Consider the following 23,644-nt stretch of genomic DNA (forward strand, 5'->3'; position numbering starts at 1 on the left):
AGTGACCTGCCCAAGGTCACCCAGCAGACAAGTGGCAGAACCGATATTAGAACCCAGATCCCCTGGCCCGGGCTCTTTCCACTAAGCCATGATGCTAATCCCGGCTCCGCCACTGGTCTGCTGGGTGACCTTGGGCAAGCCGCCTGACGTCTCTGTGCCTCGGTTACCTCATCTGTAATCGATGGATGGTATTTATTGAGAGCTGACTATGTGCAGAGCCCTGTACTAAGCACTTGGGAGAGTCGAGTACAACACAACATTCCTGCCCATAATCTCCTCCGTCCTCATATCCGACAGATAATTGCTCTCCCCTAATTCAAAGCCTCATCGAAGGCCCATCTCCTCCAAGAACCCTGATTGCGCCCTCCTTTCCTCTTCTCCCACTCCCTTCTAACCTGCCCTTGCTCCTTCATTCATCCTCCCTCCCATCCCCACAGCACAGGTGGATAGATCTGATATTTATTTAATTATGACTCAAAACACACACATTTCTTTTATCTATTCATTTATCGATTTCTTTATTTATGTATATTAATGTCCGTCGCCCTCCTCTAGTCTGTGAGCTCGTTGTGGGCAGGGATTGGGTCTGTCTGTCGCTGTAGTGTACTCTCCCGAGCGCTTAGTACAGTGTTCTGCACATAGTAAGAGCTCAATAAATACGATCGAACGGATGCAGTGCTCTGCACACAGTAAGCGCTCAATAAATACGATCGAATGAGTGAATGAACGATGGACATTAAGACTGTGAGCCCTAGGTGGGACAAGGTCCGTGAGCGTGGCTCGGTGGCAAGAGCCTGGACTTGGGAGGCAGAGGTCATGGGTTCGAATCCCGCCTCCGCCACTTGTCAGCTGGGTGACCTTGGGCAAGTCACTTCACTTCTCTGGGCCTCAGTGACCTCATCTGTAAAATGAGATTAAGGTTGTGAGCCCCACGTGGGACAACCTGATTACCCTGTAGCCGCCGCAGCGCTTAGAACAGTGCTTGGTACATAGTAAGCGCCTCACAAATACCATCGGGATTGCGATTATTCACTTCTCTGGGCCTCAGTTCCCTCATCTGGAAAATAGGGGTGAAGACTGTGAGCCCCACGGGGGACCACCTGGTGACCTTCTTGTCTCCCCCACTTGTCCGCTGTGCGACTTTGGGCAAGCCACTGCACTTCTCTGGACCTCAGTTCCCTCATCTGGAAAATGGGGATGACGACTGGGAGCCCCACGAGGGACCACCTGATCACCCTGTAGCCACCGCAGCGCTTAGAACAGTGCTTGGCACATCGTAAATGCTTAACAAATACCATCATTCATTCATTCATTCATTCAATAGTATTTATTGAGCGCTTACTATGTGCAGAGCACTGTACTAAGCGCTTGGAATGGACAATTCGGCAACAGATGGTTCTTCTGTTATCGTTGTTACTGTCTCTCTCCATCTAGCTGCCCGTCTGCCTCTCCTAAATATTCCCCTGGACTTTTCCGAGCGTTAGTGTCTTCTCCAGAGAATGAGTCCTCCTGATTATGTGTCTGAAATAATAATAATAATAATGTTGGTATTTATTAAGCGCTTACTATGTGCAGAGCACCGTTCTAAGCACTGGGGTAGATACAGGGTCATCAGGTTGTCCCACGTGAGGCTCACAGTCTTAATCCCCATTTTACAGATGAGGGAACAGAGGCCCAGAGAAGTTAAAAGTGACTCGCCCACAGTCACACAGCTGACGAGTGGCAGAGCCGGGAGTCGAACTCATGACCTCTGACTCCGAAGCCCGGGCTCTTTCCACTGAGCCTCGCTGCTTCCCAGGGACGACGTCTTCCTCCTCTGATCCGGCATCCCGTACAGTGCCCGAGATCCAGAGGGTGGCCAGTGCAGTCCCCGAGGCCCAGCCCCCAGCAGGTGACCAGTACAGTTCTCTGCATGCAGTGATCCTACTAATAATGATGGTACTTGTTAATAATAATAATAATAATCATGATGATGGCATTTGTTAAGCACTTACTATGTGCCAAGCACTGTTCTAAGCGCTTGAGTAGATACAAGGTAATGAGGTGGTCCCGCGTGGGGCTCACAGTCTTCATCCCCGTTTTCCAAACGAGGAAACTGAGGCCCAGAGAAGTGAAGTGACTCGCCCAGGGTCACCCAGCAGGCAAGTGGGCAGACCCGGGGATCAGAACGCAGGTCCTTCTGACTTCCAGGCCTGGGCTCTCTCTACTAAGCCACGAGTAGATGCTGTTGAGGATGAATTATATGCTACCAGCTTCCCAACCAACCCCATCCCCACAACACCAGATCAAACGTGAGAACTTCTTTGTCGTGACTCTAACCAGGGTTCATTCATTCATTCAATCGTATTTATTGAGCGCTTACTATGTGCAGAGCACTGTACTAAGCGCTTGGAATGTACAAATCGGCAACAGACGGAGACAGTCCCTGCCCTCTGACGGGCTTAGGGTCGCACGGAGGAGGCCCCGGCGGCTTTGCCTACTCACCCGAGCGTTATTTCGAGGTACTCTTTGAACCTTGGTGTAGATTTCACGCGCCACTCGTTCTTCCCGTGTCTCGGGACCTGATTTCCAACGTCGTTCGGACGGTCGCTCGGAGTCTCGGTTCATCGCTCCCTATTGACGATGGAGGACGGTCTGGCCTCTCTTCTGCGCCGTTTCATTTCTCCCCAAACCGACAGGCCCAGCCTCTTCCAAATTCCATCCTGCAGTGGTCCAGAGAGGAAAAAGAGGTCAGGAGAAGAGAGAGACTCCACATTTCTCTGCAGCGAATCCGACTTGTATTTCCACAGCAAAAGCGTTTCGGGAAATGAAGCTCCTAAACCCGCAATCACATATCCAGATGGGCTGTACTGAGCTTCCCACGCTTTAAACCGTCAACTTCTTGAGGGCAGGGTTTAGGTTTACTACTTCTTTTATTCTTTCCAAGCCCTTCATATCGAGTTCTGCATGCAGAAAGGTCTCGGTAAATTATTATTGATTGAGGGAAGAGGTGGGCCTGGAGCCTCACCTTAGCTCTACACAACTTGTCTACTATCCTACCACAACCCATCCCGCACACTTCGCTCCTCTAATGCTCACTTTCTCACTGTGCCTCTATCTCACCTCTCGCCGCCGACCGCTTCCCCACACCTCGCCCCTGGCCTGGAACGCCTTCCCTCCTTAAATCTGACGGATAATCACTCTCCCCTCCTTCGAAGTCTCATCTCCTCCAAGAGGCCTTCCCTGATTAAGCCCTCCTCTCATCCTCTCCCTTCTGTGTCCTCCCTGTCTCGCTCTCCCTTTATTCGTCCCTCCTCCCAGTCCCACACCGCTTACGTCCATATCTGTCATTTATTTATTTCTGTTAATGCCCGTCTACTCCTCTAGGCCGTAAGCTTGCTGTGGGCAGGGAATGTTCTGTTTATTCTTGTACTCTCAGGAGTGCTTAGTCCAGTGCTCTGTACACAGTAAATGCTCAATAAATATGATTGACTCAACGAGGGGTGGGTGTTGGGGAAGAGAGAAGGGAATTCACTCTCCCCTGTCTCTCCCATCCTGCCTTGAAATATTTATTTATTGATATCAAGGTCATTATTAAGCCATATTAAGTGCTTAGTGCGGTGCTCTGCACACCTCAAGTGCTCAACAAGTGATTGAATGAGGGAACTAATTCATGAATTAGCTATTCAATCAATCGGTGGCCTTTAGTGACCGCTCCTTTTTCCGGAAACCTCTGTTTCATCCCTCCCAAACCAGGGGAATGAGGCAGCCGCAGGGAGTTGGAGGGAAGGCGCCCGCCGTCCATTTCATCCCGTTCCTTTCCTCTCAACCACCAGGCCTCCTCCCTCCCGCTCCAGGTCCCCCGGGTGCTAACGGCCCTCGGTCGCGGCCGGTCTCCGCCGGAATCAGCCGGTGACCCCGAGATGAAAGGCGCCGAGGGTCTCTCGAGACGCCCACCCTCACCCGCACGTGCCGCCGTAGGCGGTCAGCGGCGACCGATGCAATCGAAGCCTTCCCCCCGGGGCCGACTTCTAAAATGGCCTCGATTTGTCGGGCGGGGGTCAAGCCGAGCGCCTCCGGGCTGGGATGTGGAAATCCGATAGAATCGATTTGGGTTGGAAAGGTAATTGTGTGGGAGCGGGCCGCCCGGTGGGCCCTGAGCGGCCTCAGCCCCGGGACCGCGGCTCAGAATTGTCCCCGGAAACGGATGTTTACGCCGGCGGGAGGGCGCAGGGAAAACACACACGAGACACCATCCGAAATTACCGCCCGGGACCCTGTCCGGAGGCGGTGTGGAAAGATGCTGGAGCGGAAAGCAGTAAGAGCCTGAGCGTGGGTGGGTACCGGGGGGGGGGGGTGGTCTCTGCAGTCAGTTCTGACCAGTTTGATCTCATGAGCCCCTCAGTCATCGCCTGGGGGAGGAAGGGGAGAGAAGCCCAGGAAAGGAGGAGAGAGCGGTGGGGAGCCAGGACAAAGAACCTCCTACGATTTGCCAGTCCGGTGCCCCGGGACCCGCTGCTTCCTCGGGCCGGGGCCGCTGGTACCGGGCGTGCTGGACCACGGGCACGTGGCAAGGACCAAAGGGGCTGGCCACAGCGCAGACGGCCAGGGACACATACCAGGGACAACTTTCAGAGCCCACTTCTGCCCCGCACCGGAGGGGACCATCTTTTTCTAGCCAACAGGGACCTCGGTCTGGAGGATCGATCGATCCGTCGTATTTATCGAGCGCTTACGGTGCGCAGAGCACTGAGCGCTTGGGAGGTTGCACTAAAACGGAGTCGGCAGACACGCGCCCTGCCCACAAGGAGTCTAAACAAACTTACGGCAAATCCTCGGCCCTTTTTGTATGGGATCTGTTAAGCGCTTACTATGTGCCAGGCGCCGTTCTAAGCGCCGGGGTAGATATAAGCTCGTCAGGTTGGACACGGTCACGGTCTTAATCCCCATCTTGTAGTTAAAGTAACTGAGGCCCAGAGAAGGGAAGTGACTTGGCCAAGGTCACCCAGCAGACCAGTGGCGGAATAGGGATCGGAACCCAGCTCTGGCGACTCCCAGGACCGGGCTCTATCCGCTAGGCCACACCGCTTCCCGTGTGGGAAACAACCGCTCGGTCAAAAGAGCACATTGGCCAAGAAGTAGCCTGCGGCCTTACTGAGCCCCCGTGATACGCAAAGCTCTGATTCAAGCAGCCGGGAGAGCGCCAGAGTTAGTAGACACGACCCCTGCCTTTACATCGCACTCTCCCAAGCGTTCAGTACAGCGCGCGGAGCTCAGTCGGTGCTCAATAAATGCGATCGACTGATTCAAGGAGCGTACATTCTTCGCGGGGAAGGCAGACGCAGAAATAAGCTACAGAAGGAAGAAGGAGAAAAAGAGGGATATGTGAGCTGGCAGGGATTGTGTCCACCAGAAAAGCGCTTAGTACAGTGCTCTGACCCAGTGGGGTCTCAGCAAACATCACTGATCGATTGGTTGATGAGTCGGTGTAGAAATTGTCCCTTGAATACCGACACCTATTCGTTAGTGGAGAAGGAGAGAGTCCTCGTGGATGGAGCCCGGGCCTGAGAGTCAGAGGACCCGGGTTCTAATCTCGGCCACTTGTCTGCTGTGGGACACTGGGCAAGTCACCTCTCTTCTCTGGGCCTCGGTTCCCTCATCTGTAAGATGGGGATTAAGACCGTGAGCCCCACGTGGGACACGGATTGTGTCCTAAATGAGCAGCTTGTATCTACCCCAGCGCTTAGTACGGTGCCTGGCACGTAGTAAGTGCTTAACAGGTACCCTAAAAAAAGTGCCGACTATGTGTTAAGCACCGAGTTGGTTACGAGGGTATGAGATGAGACCCAGTTCTTCAGCTCTGAACCCCCCCGAATCCCTGTGATTTTAATTTTTAATTTTTTTTCTGAACAGGACCCATTTTCCTTCCCCATAGTCATTTTTTGTCTCTTCCCTGGACCTGCTCCAGTTTCTCCTTGTCCTTTTTAATGCACGGTGACCATAACTGGACCCAGTCTTCTAATAAAGACAAGCATAACAGACAAGCATAAGACAAGCGGAACCGACAGACCAAATTCTGGCCTTAATATGTCAATCTCCTGTTACTGCGGCAGATGATTTTCCTGCTGCTTTTTAAAAGCCCGGCCCCGCGTGGGCAAAAACCTTCTTCATCTCACGGTCCATTAGGACGTTCGCCCGGCTCTTATTCTGCCGTTTCTGGAAATTCCGAGGATCTTAAAAATTGAAGCCAAAGCAGCTTCGGGATTAGGTTTTGTTTTGGGGTTTTTTTTTTTTGGGGGGGGGCTGTCCTCCGAGCTACTAAAACACAACTGGAGGCTTCCAGATCCAAACCTGATCCCCCCAATCCTATATTTGGAGTTTTTTGGGGTGGGGGTCTTCAATGCCAAGGTAATTCCTGAAAGGGGCAGAGGATCGGGCGTAAGGGGAGAGCCAATCAGTCGTATTTATCGAGCGCTCACCGTGTGCAGGGCACCGTACTGAGCGCTTGGGAGAGTACAGTAGAACAGAATATGAAGCAGCATGGCTTAGTGGCTAGAGCCTGAGAGTCAGAAGGTCCCGGGTTCATTCATTCATTCATTCATTCATTCAATCGTATTTATTGAGCGCTTACTATGTGCAGAGCACCGGACTAAGCGCTTGGAATGAACAAGTCGGCAACAGATAGAGACGGTCCCCGCCGTTCGACGGGCGCACGGTCTGATCGGGGGAGACGGACGGACGAGAACAAGAACGGGTTCTAACCCCGGCTCCGCCACTCGTCTGCCGTGTGACCTTGGGCAGCTCATTTCATTTCTCCGGGCCTCCGTTGCTTCCTCTGTGAAAAGAGGATTGAGACTGTGAGCCCCACATGACAGGGACTGTGTCCAACTCGATTTGCTTGTATCCACCCCGGCGTTCAGTACAGCGCCTGGCACGGAGCAGGCCCTTGACAGATACCATAATCGTGATCCTTATTAAAAATGCCGCAAATTACGATTCAAATTATTATTATCAGACCTATCCCCTGCCCGCAAGGGAGGAGAAAAGCATCACCGGCGGAGCTTTATTTTCGGAAGTGTGGCGGGTATAGCTCCATATGGCGTTGGTGGGAGCCGCTGCCAATAATAAATGTGGCGTGCATTCGAGCAGCGTCGTCTACAACCGGCCCCAAATGATCGACTGGGTTAAACCATCTGCTAAACCCCGGCGCTCCCGCGCTCCGGCTCAGTCCCTCCCTGCCAAGTAACCGCTACGGGACGAATCATCTCAGCTCACTGCCCTCAGAGACGCGCCACCCCGGAGTTCAGGCCCGGGAAGCACCGGAGGGGCCCCCCGAGGGTTGCTCCGCCACTTGCCCGCCTGCTGTGTGACCTCGAAGCAGCGTGGCTCAGTGGAGAGAGCCCGGGCTTTGGAGTCAGAGGTCATGGGTTCGAATGCCGGCTCTGCCACGTGTCAGCTGTGTGACTTCGGGCAAGTCACTTGACTTCTCGGTGCCTCAGTGACCTCATCTGTAAAATGGGGATGAAGACCGTGAGCCCCACGTGGGACAGTCTGATTCCCCTGTGTCTACGCCAGCGCTTAGAACAGCGCTCGGCACATAGTAAGGGCTTAACAGATACCAACATTATTATTGTTATTATTATTATCTTGGGCGAGTCACTTCTCTGGCCCTCAGTTCATTCATTCATTCAATCGCACTCATTGAGCGCTTCCTGTGTGCACAGCAGTACTCAGTTCCCTCATCTCTCAAGTGGGGATCGAGACCGTGAACGCCGCGTGGGAGAGGGACTGTGTCCGAGCCGATTTGCTGGGATCCACCCCGGCGCTCAGTACGGGGTCTGGCACGTAGTAAGCGCTTAACAAATACCACGGTTATTATCATTATCATCCCCCGGAGCCGGGGAGAACTCAGACACCCTCGGCCCAGTGGGACGGAGGAGGCGGCTTCCTCCGAGGTCCCGGGGCCTGTAGACCCGGCACCCGGGCGCGAGGACGGGAACCCAGAGTGGGGTGATATTCCTCACCCCAGGAGGCGGTTCTCCCCGCCCGGCAGCAATATCCTTTCGTTCACTTGTATTTATTGTGCACTTACTGTGTACAGAGCACTGTTTTTAGCCTTTGGGAGTGGACTCGTTCTTTCAATCGATCGTACTTATCAGCGCGTACCGTGTGAAAAGCACCGTTAGTAAGCGCTTGGGAGAGTACAAGTCACCAATAACAGACACAGGCATTTAGTCATTCGGTTGAATGTATCGAGTGCTTACTGTGTGCAGAGCACTGTACTAAGCTCTTGGGAGAGGACGATACAACAATAGAACAGACACATTCCCTGCCCACAGCCGGCTTATCGTCTAGAGGGGGAGACAGACGTTGACGGAAACAAAAAATGACGGATGTTTATATGCGTGCCTTGGGCCTGGGAGGGAGGATGGATGAAGGGGGCAAGTCAGGGCGACGCAGGAGGGGGCGGGAGAAGAGGAGAGGAGGGTGCAGTCAGGGAAGGCCTCTTGGAGGAGATGGGCCTTCGATAAGGCTTTGAAGCGGGGGAGAGCGGTTGCCCGTCTGATATGAGGAGGGAGGGCGTTCCGGGCCCGGGGCGGGACGTGCAGCCGACCGCTGCGGATCGTCCCCGCGTCGCAACGTGATCTGGGAAAACCGTGGGCAGAGAATTCCCGCAAATGGTCCGTTTGGTGCCCCTCTTCCTTTTTCCTGCTTCTTAGTTCTGCCCCTTGCCATTGCCCTGCCCTCGCTCTTTCTCTCTCTCTCTGTCTTTCCCTCTTCTCTCCCCACTCCAGGTGGGCTTCGGGCGGGGACGACACCAGGTGTGCAGACTCCCTCCCTCTGCTGACCCTCCCTTGGCCGGAACCGCAGCTCTCTGGGCAGGCCCGGGGGGGGGGGGGGGGGGGGGGGTCGAGTGGGAAAAAAGCCCCACCCGACCCACCAGGACCGATTTCCTCCCCGTGGCTCCCGGCAACGACGGCTTCTCAAAAAGACCGCCGGCCTCAGTGGGATCCGGCCTTCTCTCAGCCGGCGGCGCTCTGCCGTCCTGCTCGGTCTCCCCGCCTCTCTCCCCGTGGTCCAGGAGCCGGGGCGAAGGGTGAGGAGGGGGAAGGCTGACCGGTGGGGGGGACTCAGCGGCGGTCGGTCACGAGCCACCCGGCCGCCTCTCGCCCAGGCCGGAACAGCAGCGTGGCTCAGTGGAAAGAGCCCGGGCTTGGGAGTCGGAGGCCATGAGTTCGAATGCCGGCTCTGCCACTCGTCAGCTGGGTGACTTTGGGCAAGTCACTTCACTTCTCTGTGCCTCAGTGACCTCGTCTGTAAAATGGGGATCAACTGTGAGCCTCACGTGGGACAACCCGATGACCCTGTATCTCCCCCAGCGCTTAGAACTGGGCTCTGCACCTCGTAAGCGCTTAACAAATACCAACATTAACAGGTTTTGGACCCCGGCATCGTAGGCCTCGTAGGTCAATAATAATAATAATGATGATGATGGCATTTGTTAAGCGCTTACTCTGTGCTAAGCGCTGTTAGCACACTGTTCTAACCGCTGGGGAGGATACAAGGTCATCAGGTTGTCCCACGTGGGGCTCACAGTCTTCATCCCGGCTCTGCCACTTGTCAGCTGTGTGACTGTGGGCAAGTCACTTCACTTCTCTGTGCCTCAGTTACCTCATCTGCAAAATGGGGATTAAAAGTGTGAGCCCCATGTGGGACAACCTAATTACCCTGTATACCCCAGCGCTTAGAACAGTGCTCTGCACATAGTAAGCGCTTAATAAATACCAGCATTATTATTATTATTATCCCCATTTTACAGAGGAGGGAACTGAGGCGCAGTGAAGTGAAGTGACTTGCCCAAAGTCACCCAGCTGACAAGCGGCGGAGCTGGGATTTGAACCCTTGACCTCTGAGTCCCCAGCCCCTGCTCTTTCCACTGAGCCACGCTGCTTCAATCAATCTCGGCTCCGCCACGTGTCCGCTGGGTGACCTCGGGCAAGTCACTTCGCCTCTCTGGGCCTCAGTCTCCTCATCTGTTCCACGGGGATGAAGACTGTGAGTCCCATGTGGGACAGGGACTGTGTCCGACCTGATTAACCTTTATCTACCCCGGTGCTTGGCACATAGTAAGCGCTTAACAAGTGCCATTATTATTATTATTATTACTTCGCCTGCGACCTCCAGCTGTGTCTGACGTGATTATCTGGTATCTGCCTCGACACTTAGCACGTTGCTCGCCACTTACTAAGCGCTTAGCTTGTCGTGGGCAGGGAATGTGTCTGATTATTGTTATGACGTACTCTCCCAAGTGTTCAGTACAGTACACTGAGCGTAGTGCTAAGTACGAATTCGTTCATCCGTCCGGTCGTATTTATCAAGCGCTTACTGTGTGCAGAGCACTCTACTGAGGGCTACTGTCATTATTATTATGATCATTATTATTCTCCCTGCTCCTGACCGCTCCAAATAGAGTCCACTTTCACGGTGTCTATAAGGAGAGCAGAACCAGTTATAATCTGTGGTGTGCAGTACACTGTACTAAGCGCTCGGGAGAGTACAGTAGAAGAGAATCCACTTTTAATCAGGCAATCGACGGTATTTATTGAGCACTCACCGTGTACTAAGTGCATTAAGTCCTTGGGAGAGTACAGGAGAACGGAATCCAGTTATAGTCGAGCAATCAATGCCATTTATTGAGCGCTTGCTGGCAGTGCACTGTATTAGGCGCTGGGGAGAGTGCAGTATAAGAGAGCTGGCAGACGTGTTCCCTGCCCTGGAGCCTAGGGTCTAGAGGAGTTCAAATTTTGTTACGGGCCAGGGGCCGACGGAGACTGGGGATTTGGAGGGGGGAGCGGGGGCAGAGCTCAGCTCCTTCCCACCCCATCCCCTTCTTCCCAAGAAGTAGCATGGCTCAGTGGAAAGAGCCCCGGGCTTGGGAGTCAGAGGTCACGGGTTCGAATCCCTGCTCTGTCCCTTGTCAGCTGTGCGACCGTGGGCAACTCGCTTAACTTCTCTGTTCCCGAGTCCGTCTCCCGGCACGGACGGGGGAGGAAACCCATCGCTCCTCCCGCCTCCGGATCTTGCCTGACCGCGGGCCCGGCCTGCCCGTGAGTGTCATCTTACAGTCTGCACTGCAGCAAGGGAGAATTGCTTCATCAGGAATAGATCGTTTTGACCACAATGGGAGTGATTAGAAAGGAAATTCAGGTGGTCTCCCTGTAGAGGGAAAGGGTCTCTATCTTAACAACATAATACTTGTAACCCAGACTGCAAGCGAAGATCAGCCGATCCCGGCATTCATATTAACCGGGTTCTAGGAGCCTGAATGAAACGGATTCTGCCGCCGTTCGACCGATTTCCCCCCGTTTCAGAGAAGTAGAGCCTCGCGTGTCTAAAAGCCCCTAATAGATGTCCACCACCACCTTGGACAGAGTGGACGAACCGGCCTGCGGGTTATATAATTTGCTTTAAATCCCCTATGGCAAGAGGGATCAAAAAACACATTTGCACCAACCACCGAGGTGGGTGCCCCGGGGAGGGTAAAGGGGAATAATAATGATAATAATAATGATTGTATCTGTTAAGCACTTACTATGTGCCAAGCACCGTTCGAAGCTCTGGGGTCAGTACGAGGTTATCAGGTTGTCCCTCGTGGGGCTCACCGTCTTAATTCCCATTTTTACAGATGAGGGAACTGAGGCCCAGAGAAGAGAAGCGACTTGCCCGAAGTCACACAGGTGACGTGCGGCGGAGCCGGGATTAGAACCCACGACCTCTGACCCCCAAGCCCGGGCTCTTTCCACTGAGCCGCGCTACTTCTCGTGAACCCAGGCTGGGAGTCCCGGGGGCACCGGGACCTCTCAGAGCTGCCTTCAGTCAACCCTCATTCTACCCCTTCCTCCTCCCCCGGGATTATAATAATGATATTGTGGTAATATTATGAAATAATAATCATAATTGTGGAATTCGTTAAAAGCGCTAACCATGCACCAGACACTGTACTAAGCGCTGGGGTGGATACAAACCAATCGGGTTGGACACAGTCCCTGTCCCATGTGGGGCTCACAGTCTCCATCCCCATTTGACAGATGACGTTTCTGAGGCCCGGAGAATTCATTCATTCATGCAATAGTATTTATTGAGCGCTTACTATGTGCAGAGCACCGTACTGAGCGCTCGGAATGAACAAGTCGGCGACAGATAGAGACGGTCCCCGCCGTTTGACGGGCTTACGGTCTCATCGGGGGAGACGGACGGACGAGAACGATGGCGATAAATAGAGTCAAGGAGAGGAGAATAGGAGAAGTGAGGCGACTTGCCCGGGGCGACCCAGCGGACGGGTGGCGGAGCCGGGATTAGAACCCAGGTCCTTCCGGCCGCCGGGCCCGGGCTCTACCCCCTAGGCCGCGCTGCTTCTCAAGGGATTCGAAGTGAGTTGGCAAGGTTATGCAGCACCGGCTTTGCACTTTGGCTCCGGACGCCTGGGTCCCTAAAGTAATATATTATAAATGACTTATTCACTCATATTAACGTCAGTCAGTCGTATTTATCGAGTGCTTACCGGGTGCAGAGCACTGTACTAAGCCCTCGGGAGAGTATACTATAATAGTGTCACAGGTATATTCCCTGCCCAAAACGAGTTTACAGCCTGGACTGTAAGGTCGTTATGGGCAGACGACACGTCTGCTAATTCTCTTGGATTGGCCTCTCCCCAGTGCTCAGTACAGGGCTCGGCACCCAGTGCGCGCTCAGGAAATGGAGAAGGAGCAAGGCCTGGTGGATAGAGTCCGGGCCTGGGAGTCAGCAGGACCTGGGTTCTAATCCCCGCCCCGCCGCTCGTCTCCCGGGTGACCCCGGGCAAGTCGCTTCACTCCTCTGGGCCTCAGTTCCCTCCTCTGCCAAATGGGGTTGAAGACTGTGAGCACCGTGTGGGCCAGGGGCTGCGTCCAACCCAGTGCTCGGTACAGTGCCTGGCATCTAGTAAGCGCTTCACAAATATCCCAGCCGTTATTATGACGATCATTAAATTCTGCCACGGCTTTCCAAGCAGCGGCGGCAAAGCCTGCGGAGAGCGGCCTCCCCCCTCCGCCGTAGCCGCCACCGTTAGCCTCTGCAGCCTCAATGAGGCCCGTGGAGACGCTTCATTAACCCAATTAAGCAGGTGGATGGAGAGGGTCTCGCCGATAATTTACACCTTGCTAATGAAGTGTGTGACTCTTAATCTCCTCCAAACAAGATACACTCAAGAAACTCTGGCGCGAGGAAAGGGGAAATTAATTAGGTGAAAAAAGTACGAGATTAGAGCAGAGGGCTCCGGCGTGGGGACCCAAGTCTGGTTGGTTATTTATCGCAGGCTTTCTCAAATTAACGGCCGGCCTGTCAAGTCAGACCAGGTCGGCGGGTTGCTTCGGACGGACGAAAAGCCCTTCTGGTTCTTCTCCTTTTCCTTTTCGCAAGCCGGTTGGCCCTGCGGTTCTCCTTCTGCATTTTGCGAGCTCGCCCCCCAAATCTCTCCAGGGGAATCCCCGGGCCCAAGTTCATTCATTCATTCAACGGTAGTTATTGAGCGCTTACTAGGTGCAGAGCACCGTACTAAGCGCTTGGAATGGACAAATCGGAAACAGATAGAGACAGTCCCTGCCCTACGACGGGCTTACAGTTGCTGGAGATCCCCGGTAATCGGGGGGGTTGACCGTTGGAGGGCCGCTGGTCTGAGTGAAAAGCACCCAGAGAAAATCTATTCATCCACCTGCCCATCTCAGCTTTCACACCGGCCCCTCTGTCTGCAGGGCCTCGTCAGATTCTTCGTTAGGGGGATAGAGAGAGATGAAAAAAGAACCGAGAAGCTGCCTGGCCTGGCGGATAGAGCCCGGGCCTAGAAATCGGCGGGATCTGGGTTCTAATCCCCCTCTGGGTGACCTTGGGTGAACCCCTTCACTTCTCCGTGCCTCAGTTACCTCATCTGTCAAAAGGGGATGAAGACTGTGCGCCCCGTGTGGGACGGGGGCTGTGGCCAACCTTCAAACCATCCCAGAGCTTGGTAAAAGCGTCTGGCACGTAGTTAGCTTTTAACAAATACCATAAAAAAAGAACTCCGATCACTCCGTTTGCAAATATTTTTCTGTCCGTGTCTCCCAGGACAGCCTAAATTCCTGGTGAGCAGGGAACATGGCTTTCCTAATGCCTATTACATCGCCCCAGTGGTGAATCGCTACGGCTCCTGCGTCTACTGTGGCTACCACGGCCGCTCTACCCCCTACTACGTGACCTCGGGCAAGTCATTTCACTTCTCTGTGCCTCAGTTCCCTCACCTGTAAAATAGGATTAAAGCCGTGAGCCCTGAGTGGGACAGGGACCAATGGCTTGTGTCTCCCCCAGCGCTTGGTACGATGCCTGGCACATAGTGAGCGTTTAAGTACCACGGTTATTATTATTTTTATTATTGTCACTCCCATTTATTATTTTTATTTTAGCTGCTATTATTCCTAGTACCAGGTAACTCTGTCCAGAGAGCTCCGTGTCATCGACAGACTCGGGATCGTCTTTCTTTTTAACACGTTATCGTTGTGCAGAAAATGTTAGATGAGTAACTCGTTAGTATCTTTCCCTCTCCAAGCAAATTAACGAGCGCTTGGTTGGAAACGCCGGACCGACGCATGGGAACATCCGGGTCCCACCTGACTCGCTCATTTCCTCTTACGTTCCGCGTTTGAATTCGCCGGTTTGAAGAGTGAGGCTTCTAAGGATATTGCGATAGCTCCGGTAAATCCCCGGGGCTTTTGGTAGCCGTGCTCGCCGCCACTGAGGAAGATGTGGTTTTTGCACTTTCGCTTGCCCCCGATGAGGCATATCCTAGTAATAGTATTTATTTATAGAATTTAAAAGCACATCTCCTCCAAGAGGGCTTCCCTAAGCCCCCATTTCCTCTTCTCCCACCCCCTTCTGCGTCACCCTCCCTCGATTCCCCCCTCCCTCAGCCCTACGGCACTCACGTCCACAACCCAAATTTATTTATGTCTATTCATGTCCGTCTCCCTTTCTTGCTCACCGCGGGCAGGGAACGTGTCCACCAACTCCGGGTTCTAATTCCACTCGTCTGCCGCGTGACCTCGAGCAAGTCACTTCGCGTCCCTGTGCCTCGGTTCTCTCATCTGGCAAATGGGGACGAAGGCGGTGAGCCCCACGTGGGACAACCTCACTATCTTCTATCTCCCCCAGCGTTTAGAACAGTGCTTGGCCCATGGTAAGCGTCGAACAAATACCGTCGTCACGATTATCATTATTATTACTTGAAGAAGACGCAATCCCTGCCCACAGAGGGCTTATAACCTCACCCTTCTCTGTCGACACCACATGCTGAGGCGGGTTGCTTTTTCGGCACGTTGTAAGCGCCCAGCAGATCCCGTCGTAATCTGCCTGAAACTCTGTGCTCATATCTTTACGCCCTCTCTCGTCTGTGGCATCACGAGGGGCTTTAGAACACGGGCCTCTCTGCTGGAACAGAAGTTCAAGAGCCCGGAGAGGCCTCAGAGGGGTTGAGGGACACCATCTGCTTCTATCCCCCCCCCCCAGGACTTAGTACAGTGCTTGGCACGTCGTGAGCGCTTAAAAAATACCACAATTATTATTATTAATAACGATAATAATAATGTTGGTATTTGTTAAGCGCTTACTATGTGCAGAGCACTGTTCTAAGCGCTGGGGGAGACACAGGTTGTCTTATGTGAGGCTCACGGTTAATCCCCCTTTTACAGATGAGGTAACTGAGGCACAGAGAAGTCAAGTGGCTCGCCCACAGTCACACAGCTGACGAGTGGCGGAGCTGGGATTCGAACCCATGACCTCTGACTTCCAAACCCGGGCTCTTTCCACTGAGCCACGCTGCCTCCCCAATATAAGATTATTATAACCGCTTCCCTCAGTGATGCCTTCCCAGGAGCTGGAATGAAAATTCCCCGTCCGCTCACGAGGGCGGTTCTCTGGCTTAGGAACGTGAGCGGAATTAACCGTCGTGGTATCTCTTCAGCGTTTACTACGTGTCGCGTCGCGTTTACTACGTGTCCGACACTGTTCCAAACGCTGGGGTGGAGACAGGGAAATTCCCTGTGCCAGCCGTGACTTGCTATCTTAATCCCCGTTTCACAGACGAGGTGACGGAGGCCCAGAAAAGTTAGTGACTCGCCTCAGGTCACACATCAGACACGTGGCGGAGCCGGGATTAGAACCCGGGTCCCTCTGACGTCCGGGCCTGTGCTCTATCCACTCGGCCACGCTGAGTTTGAATATCGGCGAGCGTTCGGTGGACCGTTGTCCTCTCCCCCTCCCATTTCTCCCTTGGCTCCCTCCACTCCGGGATAAGCGGAACCACCCTTCTGCCTTCAGGACCCGCGTGCTCTTTTCGGGGGGTGGGGGGTCGTTTGTATTCAGGGACCGGCTCTCTCGAGGTGATTATTTTCCACGTCTCTTGTCGTCGTCGTCGTCGTTCTTCCTAGGGAACCCGTATTCCATACCCTTTGTTATCCCCAGTTGAAGCTTGTCTTTCCAGCAGCCGAAACAATGGGCCCTGCAGATGAGAGCTGCTGGTTCTGGACAGAGGGGCACAGCACGGTGGCAACGTTTGTACCAATCCCATCATTTCTTGGCCCCCTTCCTCCTCTGCTCCCGGTAATTAATCTCCTCACGGGAACGCCGGCCCTTCCAGAGCCATTTCATGGAAGTTTCTGGGTCTGAGTCTGAGCAGGCTCCTCGGCCGCCCCGAATCGCCGGTGAACCGTCTGGCGGCGGGCCCGTCTCTGTGTCCCCTCCCTCCCTGCCGCCCGCCCGGGACCCCTCCCTCGTCACCCCCGGCCAGCTCGGCGGCCCCGCGACCCAGCGCTGCTTCCCGAGTGCGGCCTAGTGGCGGGAGAGGCCTCGGTCCCCCGACCCGCCGGCCGGCGGGGAGGGCGGGCGTCAATCCTTCCCCTTCTCCCCCGAGCACCTCTGTCCATCTCTGTGATCTTATCTATCGATATCGACGTCCGTCTCCCCCTCTCGACCGCGAGCTCGCCGTGGGCCGGGAACGTGGCCGTTCCGGCGTTCCGGCGTCCTTTCCCGAGCGCTCGGTGCGGTGCTCTGCACGCTTTAGGCGCTCCATAAATACGAACGTGCCTCTTTAGAGGGGACGCTGGAGGGAGGTCGGGGCGATTCGCCCCGGCCCGTCTCCGTCTCGGCTCCGTGGCACCGGAGTAGCCTTTCACTGCAGCGCACAGCGGCATCGGGATTGTTGTCGGTTTGCCTTGTAGAATCGTTTTATATCGTAAACCCGATGATTATCTCATGCTGTTTAAACTATATTTGTCGTCTTTGATCACGCGTAAGTAGATGCGACTTAACTGCCTGCAGAATGAGGATATTGTTCTCTGGCTCTTTCTCTCTTTCTCTCGAAAAACCCTAACCCTAAAACCCTCCACCCCCAAATATCCACGACTACATTACGCGCCTTTGTCTTTCTAATTGGTCCGGGACCACCGATTTGCAGGACAAGCAAAGCATTTCATTTGGAAAAATCTAGGGTGGATCTAGGGTGGGTCATATATATACACACATAGTCCATTTCTTATATTACCGATTCAGGAATTTAAGATCAATCGGCCGGTGGTATTTACTGAGCGCTTCCTGCGTGCCGGGCGCTGCGCTAGACGCTTGGGGGAGTCCAGCGCGACGGAGCCGACAGTCACGCGCCCTGCCCGGAGCGAGTTTTCAGTCTCGAGGGCGGGAGGTAGACATTAATAGAAATAAATCAATCACGGAGAGGGCCGTAAACGCCGCGGGGCAGAGAGAGTCCCAGGGAAAGAGAAAGCGGTAGGCACGGGTGCTGATTATTCTCATAATAGGGCCCGATCTCCTCCGGCCTGTATCCCACCCATCCCTTCCTCCCCCCCGACCCCCCCATCTTCTCCTTTCCCGGCTTATTCTTTTCGCTTCGGAGAGTTCCTCCCTTCCGACCCCCGAGTTGGAGCCGCGAGATGGTGGTAGGACGGGTTCCGAACCGTAGAGTCAAATAAAATCAAGTGCCTTTCTAAATATAGTTCCAGATTAAGTAATTAAGGATTGAAAAGCACTCGGGAAATATAAAGTGCCATGTAAGTGCTAAGTAATAAAGTGTAATCATAACAATAATAGAAGGGTGAGCGGCTAAATCTTTCCCTTTCTCTCGCCCTCTCAGGATTTCCATCATTTCAGATTTGGCGACGGAGAATAACCCTTTCTCTCTTAATGAGAGACCCGGGCTGACAAATAGCTTTCCTCGGTGACTTAGTTGGTTACCCCTTCATTCCCTTCCAAACCACTCCCATCATTCCCCTTTCCTAACATAAAATAAAACCAAAAAAACCACACACACAAAAAAAAAACCCCAACCCTCCCCGACCTGTAAGCGAACTTGACCAAGAAAGAACTTCGGAGAGCCTTTTAGACCTGTTGTTGATGCCCAATAAATATTCCACGTAACAATGGGCCTCGAGCTTCGTAATAACCGCTATGATGATGAGGAAAAGAAGTCCCAACCACACATCACCCCTCCTACTACGGAAGACTTGTTCATTCATTCCGTCAATCGTATTTATTGAGCACTTACTGCGCGCAAAGCACTGTCCCAAGCACTCTTCCCTCCTGGGGTTAATCTATCACGGCCCTTCGACTCTCCACCTCTGCTTCTTCCCTAGCTTTGAGCGAGAGGCATGAAGAGAGCGTGTGTGTGAATTGTATTTTGTGGGTATTTTTTTAAATTTCATAACGCCCTTTTTATGGTGTTTGTGGAGCGCTTACTATGTGTCACGCACTGGTCTGAGCACCGGGATCGACACAGATCAGTCGGGTCGGACACAGTCAGGTGCAAAATCCAAGTAGGAGTGAGAACGGGTATTGAATCACCTCTAGGCTGTCAGCTCCCTGTGGGCAGGGAATTCATTCATATTACTGAGCGCTCACTATGTGCAGAGCACTGTACCAAACGCTTGGAATGTGCCTGTTTATTGTTCTCTTGTACTCTCCCAAGCGCTTAGGACAGTGCTCTGCACACAGCTCATTCAAAACTACTTCCTGAGCGGCCCTGGGTACAGAGCGCCATCCTGGGATCTGAGAGAGCACGAGAGAGGCCGAACACGTGCTCTTTCAGTCGCGATCAATAAATGCCATCGAATGGATCCCCATTTTACGGTTGAGGAAACTGAGGCTCGAAAGGGTGAAGTGGCTGGCCCAAGGTGAGGCTCGACGGCCAGAAAGGGTGAGATGGAGGCACAGAGAGAAGGTCGGCACTAGAGGAGCGAAGTGCGCGGGCCGGGTCGGAATAGGAGAGAAGGGAGGTGACGCAGGACGGGGCGAGGAGACGGACGGCTTTTGAGCCGACGGTGAGGAGTTTTTGTTCGGCGTGGAGGTGGATGGGCGACCGCTGGAGTTTTTTGAAGGGGGGAGGGACACGTCCTGCACGTCTTTTGTAGAAAGATGATCGGGCAGCGGAGTGAAGTAGGGACTGGAGCGGGGAGAGACAGGAGGTCGGGCGGTCAGCAAGGAGGCCGATGCAGTCGTCCGGTCGGGATGGGGTGAGCGATTAAACTCACGCGGTGGCGTTTGGATGGAGAGGAGAGGGCGGATTTTAGCCACGTTTTTGTTTGAGGCGGAGGTGAATGTGCAATCGCTGGAGTTACTCTGGGGGGCGGGTGACACGTCCTGCACGATTTTGTAGAAAAGCGATCCGGCCTGCCCCGGAGGCCAGAGATCAGAGTCGCCGCCCGCACCCGCCTCGTGTCTCCGGACAGGTGGAGGGTTATATAGGACCGAGGTTACCCTGTCGGTGATCCAGTAATGCCTCGCGCTGGCAAAAGAGTTCTTTTCCCTCTAATTCTCCCGTGGGCACGCTTTTGTCGTTCTTCTGTTCTATCTCCAATCTCACACGGGGTTTACGGGGTTGGAGTTTCCCTGTTTTTCTGTGCTTCTCTGAAAAAACAGCAAGGGCAATATTTATCATGGAGAAAAACAGACGGAAAGCCACGCGGGGTTGAAGAGCGACAGTAGACTAGGCTGTAATCTTTTTATGTGTGTGTGGTATTTAAGTGCTTACTACGTGCCGAACGCTGGGGTAGATAAATGCTAATCGGCCGGGCCACAGTTCGCGTTCCCCACGGGACTCCCAGTCTTTATCCCCATTTTGCAGATGAGGTCACCGAGGCACAGAGTGGCGGAGCCGGGATTAGGACCCATGACCTTCCGACTCCCAGGGATGACGACGGTGAGCCGCGTCCGGGGACAGGGGCCGTGTCCATCCTGATTAACTCGTATCTACTCCGGCGCTTAAAACAGTGCCTGGCACGTAGTAAGCGCTTAACAAAGACCAATTTCTTTGAAAGAAAAGCACGTGCTGGGCCTCTCTCGTACTCTCTCAAACCCCAGTGTACCCAGAGCCGCTCAGTAAGTAGTTTTGAATGAGCTTGCTCGCCTCACAGGCTCAGTCTGCCTCTCTAGTTCTAGATTGGGACATATCTATCAACTCGGTTACATCATATTCTCCCAAGCGCTCAGGACAGCGCTCTGCGCACGGCAAGGGCTCAGTAGATGCGATCGATCGAGCGATTAATCGATTCACCGTTGACCCGGTGAAGGTATCCAGGACAAGTCCCGTCAGGCTCGCGGAGGATATCAATTTGGTCAGAAGAGTTTTCCTTCCGAAAGGGAGCAGTAGAGTTTTACAGGTCGGGAGCAGGGACGATCCGGAAAAAGGAGGGGATTTGAAGGAACGAGTGCAGGTTTGTATCGATGGGACAAAGGAGGGAAGACCAGCGTAGGCCTCGCTTTGTCGGAAAGCCGAGTCTCGGGGGATTTAGCCGAATGGGTTGCCGGCAGTGTAATTGGCATCCGGCAAAAACCTACGCGCTCCCGGGATCAAGGCGAGCGCGGGGGTCTAGGGCCGGGTGACCTAAGCCGAGTCACTTAACCCCTCTAGAATCAGTCGTGTGACTCTGGGCAAGTCACTTAACTTCTCTGTGCCTCAGTTACCTCATCTGTAAAACGGGGATGAAGACCGCGAACCCCACGTGGGACGAGCTGATTACCTTGTATCCGCCCCAGCGCTTGGAACGGTGCTCGGCACATAGTAAGCGCTTAACAAATCCCAACGTTGTTATTCGGAGGGGGCGGGAGTTCCAGGCTAGGGGGAGGATGTGGGAAAGGGGCCGGTGGCGAGAGGGATGAGCCCGAACAGCTTGTGTAACTGTTGCCCGACTAATGGGTACGAGCGTGTCATTAATTTAATTTTCATTTTCCTGTGCGCGTCGGGGGAAGATTTCCACCCCCCTTCCCCCAGATGTCCCGGGCTCGTCATCTGTCAGAGAACTGTCACCAAGCCACGCTGGGCTAAGACAGGATTATCAACGACAAACTGCCACGCGCTCCAGATCTTCTTATGCCCCTGGCCTGGAAGGGGAATTTTGATCGGCAGCCCCGCTCGGGCCCACCCTCCCCCTCCGAAGACCCCCCCTCCGCCTCCGCCCCGGCTCTATCGGCCGGTGCCGGCCCGTCCCGCCCTCTCACCTCCCCCGTGGCCCGAGGCCGGAGCGTACGGCCCGTCCGCAGAGTAGCCGGGGCGGCCCCCGGCCCCGAGGCTGCCGCGGATGGGGAGAGCGGGGCGTGGGGCGTCCGGACGGATGCCACCCCCCCCCCCCCCCGTCCCACCTGTCCGGAAGCCGGACGTGGGGCACGGCCCGGACGGTCGGCCCGGTGATCAGGGAAACGGGGGCCGCGTCCGTGAGGAGCCCCGGGCCGTCGGACGGGACGAGGGACGGAGGCTCTTTCGGTGGTCAGGCGGCTCCCGGACGGAACGGCAGGAGGAGAGGCCCGCTTCCGCCGGATTTAATCGAGGCGCCCGCTCGCCGGGCCGAGAGGAGGGAAGGAGTGACCGATAGCACTCCGGGAGCGGCCGGTGGGGAGTCTTCCGAGCGAAGGCCCGCGCGACCCGTGCGGTCTCTCTGCGGGTTTTACGTCTCCGGGCAAATCCGCGCTCTCCTCGTCTCGCCTCGGTCGCCGAGCTCTTTTCCCCTGGGCCGCAAAGAGAGAAACAATCTGGGCAGTTCCGTGGCGTACCACTGCTTCTTCGCCAAGGGTACGTGAATAGCGGTGGAGCCGACGGGCTTGGAATTGAAAAATGGTAATAATAACTGTGGTGTATGCTCGGCGCTCACTATGTGCCAGGCACCACATTCGTTCATTCAGTCGTATTTACTGAGCGCTTACTATGCGCCAGGCACTACATTAATTCAGCCGATCGTATTTATCGAGCACCTACTGTGTGCAAAGCACCTTGCTAAGCGCTTGGGAGAGGGCACTACAAACAAACAGGCGCCGTACGACGCGCTGGGGTGGATACAAGCAAATCAGGTTGGACACAGTCCCTGTCCGGCACGGGGTTCGCAGTCTGAATCCATTTTACAGACGAGGCCCGGAGAAGTGAGGAGAATTGCCCAAAGCCACACAGCAGATCAGTGGCGGAGGCGGGATCAGAACCCATGACCTTCTGACTCCCAGGCCCGTGTTCTATCCGCTACCCATCAGCTTTCCCATCCGGAGCTTTTTCAGATCCATCGTGCTCGTCTCTCGCCCGTACGTTCCGGGTTTGACGCCTTCTCCTTATTTCCGCGTTCCCCTTTGGACCGGAAGCTCGTAAATTCGCTCCGGGCGGGGAATGCGTCCGCTGATTCCATCGTACTGTCCTCTCCCAAGCGCTTAGTACAGCGCTCTGCTCACAGTAAGCGCTCAGGCAGCGTGGCCCGGCGGAAAGAGTCCGGGTCCAGGAGTCAGAGGACCCGGGTTCAAATCCCAGCCCCACGTCTGCTGTGGGACCTTGGGTGAGTCACTTCGCTTCTCTGGGCCTCGGTTCTCTCATCTGTAAAACGGGGACGAAAACCGTGAGCTCCCGGTGAGGCAGGGACTCCGTTCAACCGGATTAGCATGTACCCAGTGCTTAGCACATTACCTGGCACACATTAAGCGCTTAACAAATACCACGATTGTTATTATCATTAAATGCCACGGATTGATTTTGGGGGGGGGGGGGTTTGGCCCGCGAGCGGGGCCCAGATATCAGCCCGTGGCCTCCCACGGAGGCCGGCCTTCACTGCCGCCTTCCCCCGCGAGCTGGCACCCAGCGAGCGGCCAACTGGGAGAGAAGGGGAAGGTAACACTGCCCCGGGGGCCAGAGGGCGCGGAAAAGGTAGTCCCTCCCGCCGCGAGGCCGGGATCCGTCGGGAAAGGCTCCTCGCTCTCCCTCCCCGGAAGTGTGCGGATCGGGAAGGGAATCAGGACGGTGGTCGGCGGGGCGGACGGAATCGACCGCCGCTAGAGACACCCCAGGGGGTGGCTTTGTGTATCTTTCTCCGAAAAATAGCCTTTCCTCTCTCCCTCTCTCGCAACGATTATTTCACATTAAAAGGCCAGCTGACAGGAGGCATATGGCCGGAGAGAGACGGTCACTCCTAATCGAACAACTCGGGACTCGCGAGGTTAATCACAGATATTAACGAAGCCGTTCTTCACGTTCTTGCCCTCGAGAAGCCTCTCGCTTCCAGATGACCTGGCTCCGACAATGAGGCTCCCCCCAGCCCATTAACTAATTGATAAAAACGTGAGCGTTCGGAGC

General features: G+C 54.6%; 1 long non-coding RNA gene across 1 annotated transcript; it reads right to left on the reverse strand.

Moving 5' to 3' along the window:
• Positions 1-19,565: 19,565 nt before the first annotated feature.
• Positions 19,566-22,188, reverse strand: LOC114816437. The gene is made up of 2 exons (XR_003764212.1): positions 21,685-22,188; positions 19,566-19,953 (listed from the first exon to the last, which is right to left on the reverse strand). It is a non-coding gene; the product is annotated as an uncharacterized LOC114816437 (long non-coding RNA).
• Between the last annotated feature and the right edge of the window lie 1,456 nt (positions 22,189-23,644).

The sequence above is a fragment of the Ornithorhynchus anatinus genome, chromosome 14 (assembly GCF_004115215.2).
Source record: "Ornithorhynchus anatinus isolate Pmale09 chromosome 14, mOrnAna1.pri.v4, whole genome shotgun sequence".
Classification (NCBI taxonomy): domain Eukaryota; kingdom Metazoa; phylum Chordata; class Mammalia; order Monotremata; family Ornithorhynchidae; genus Ornithorhynchus; species Ornithorhynchus anatinus.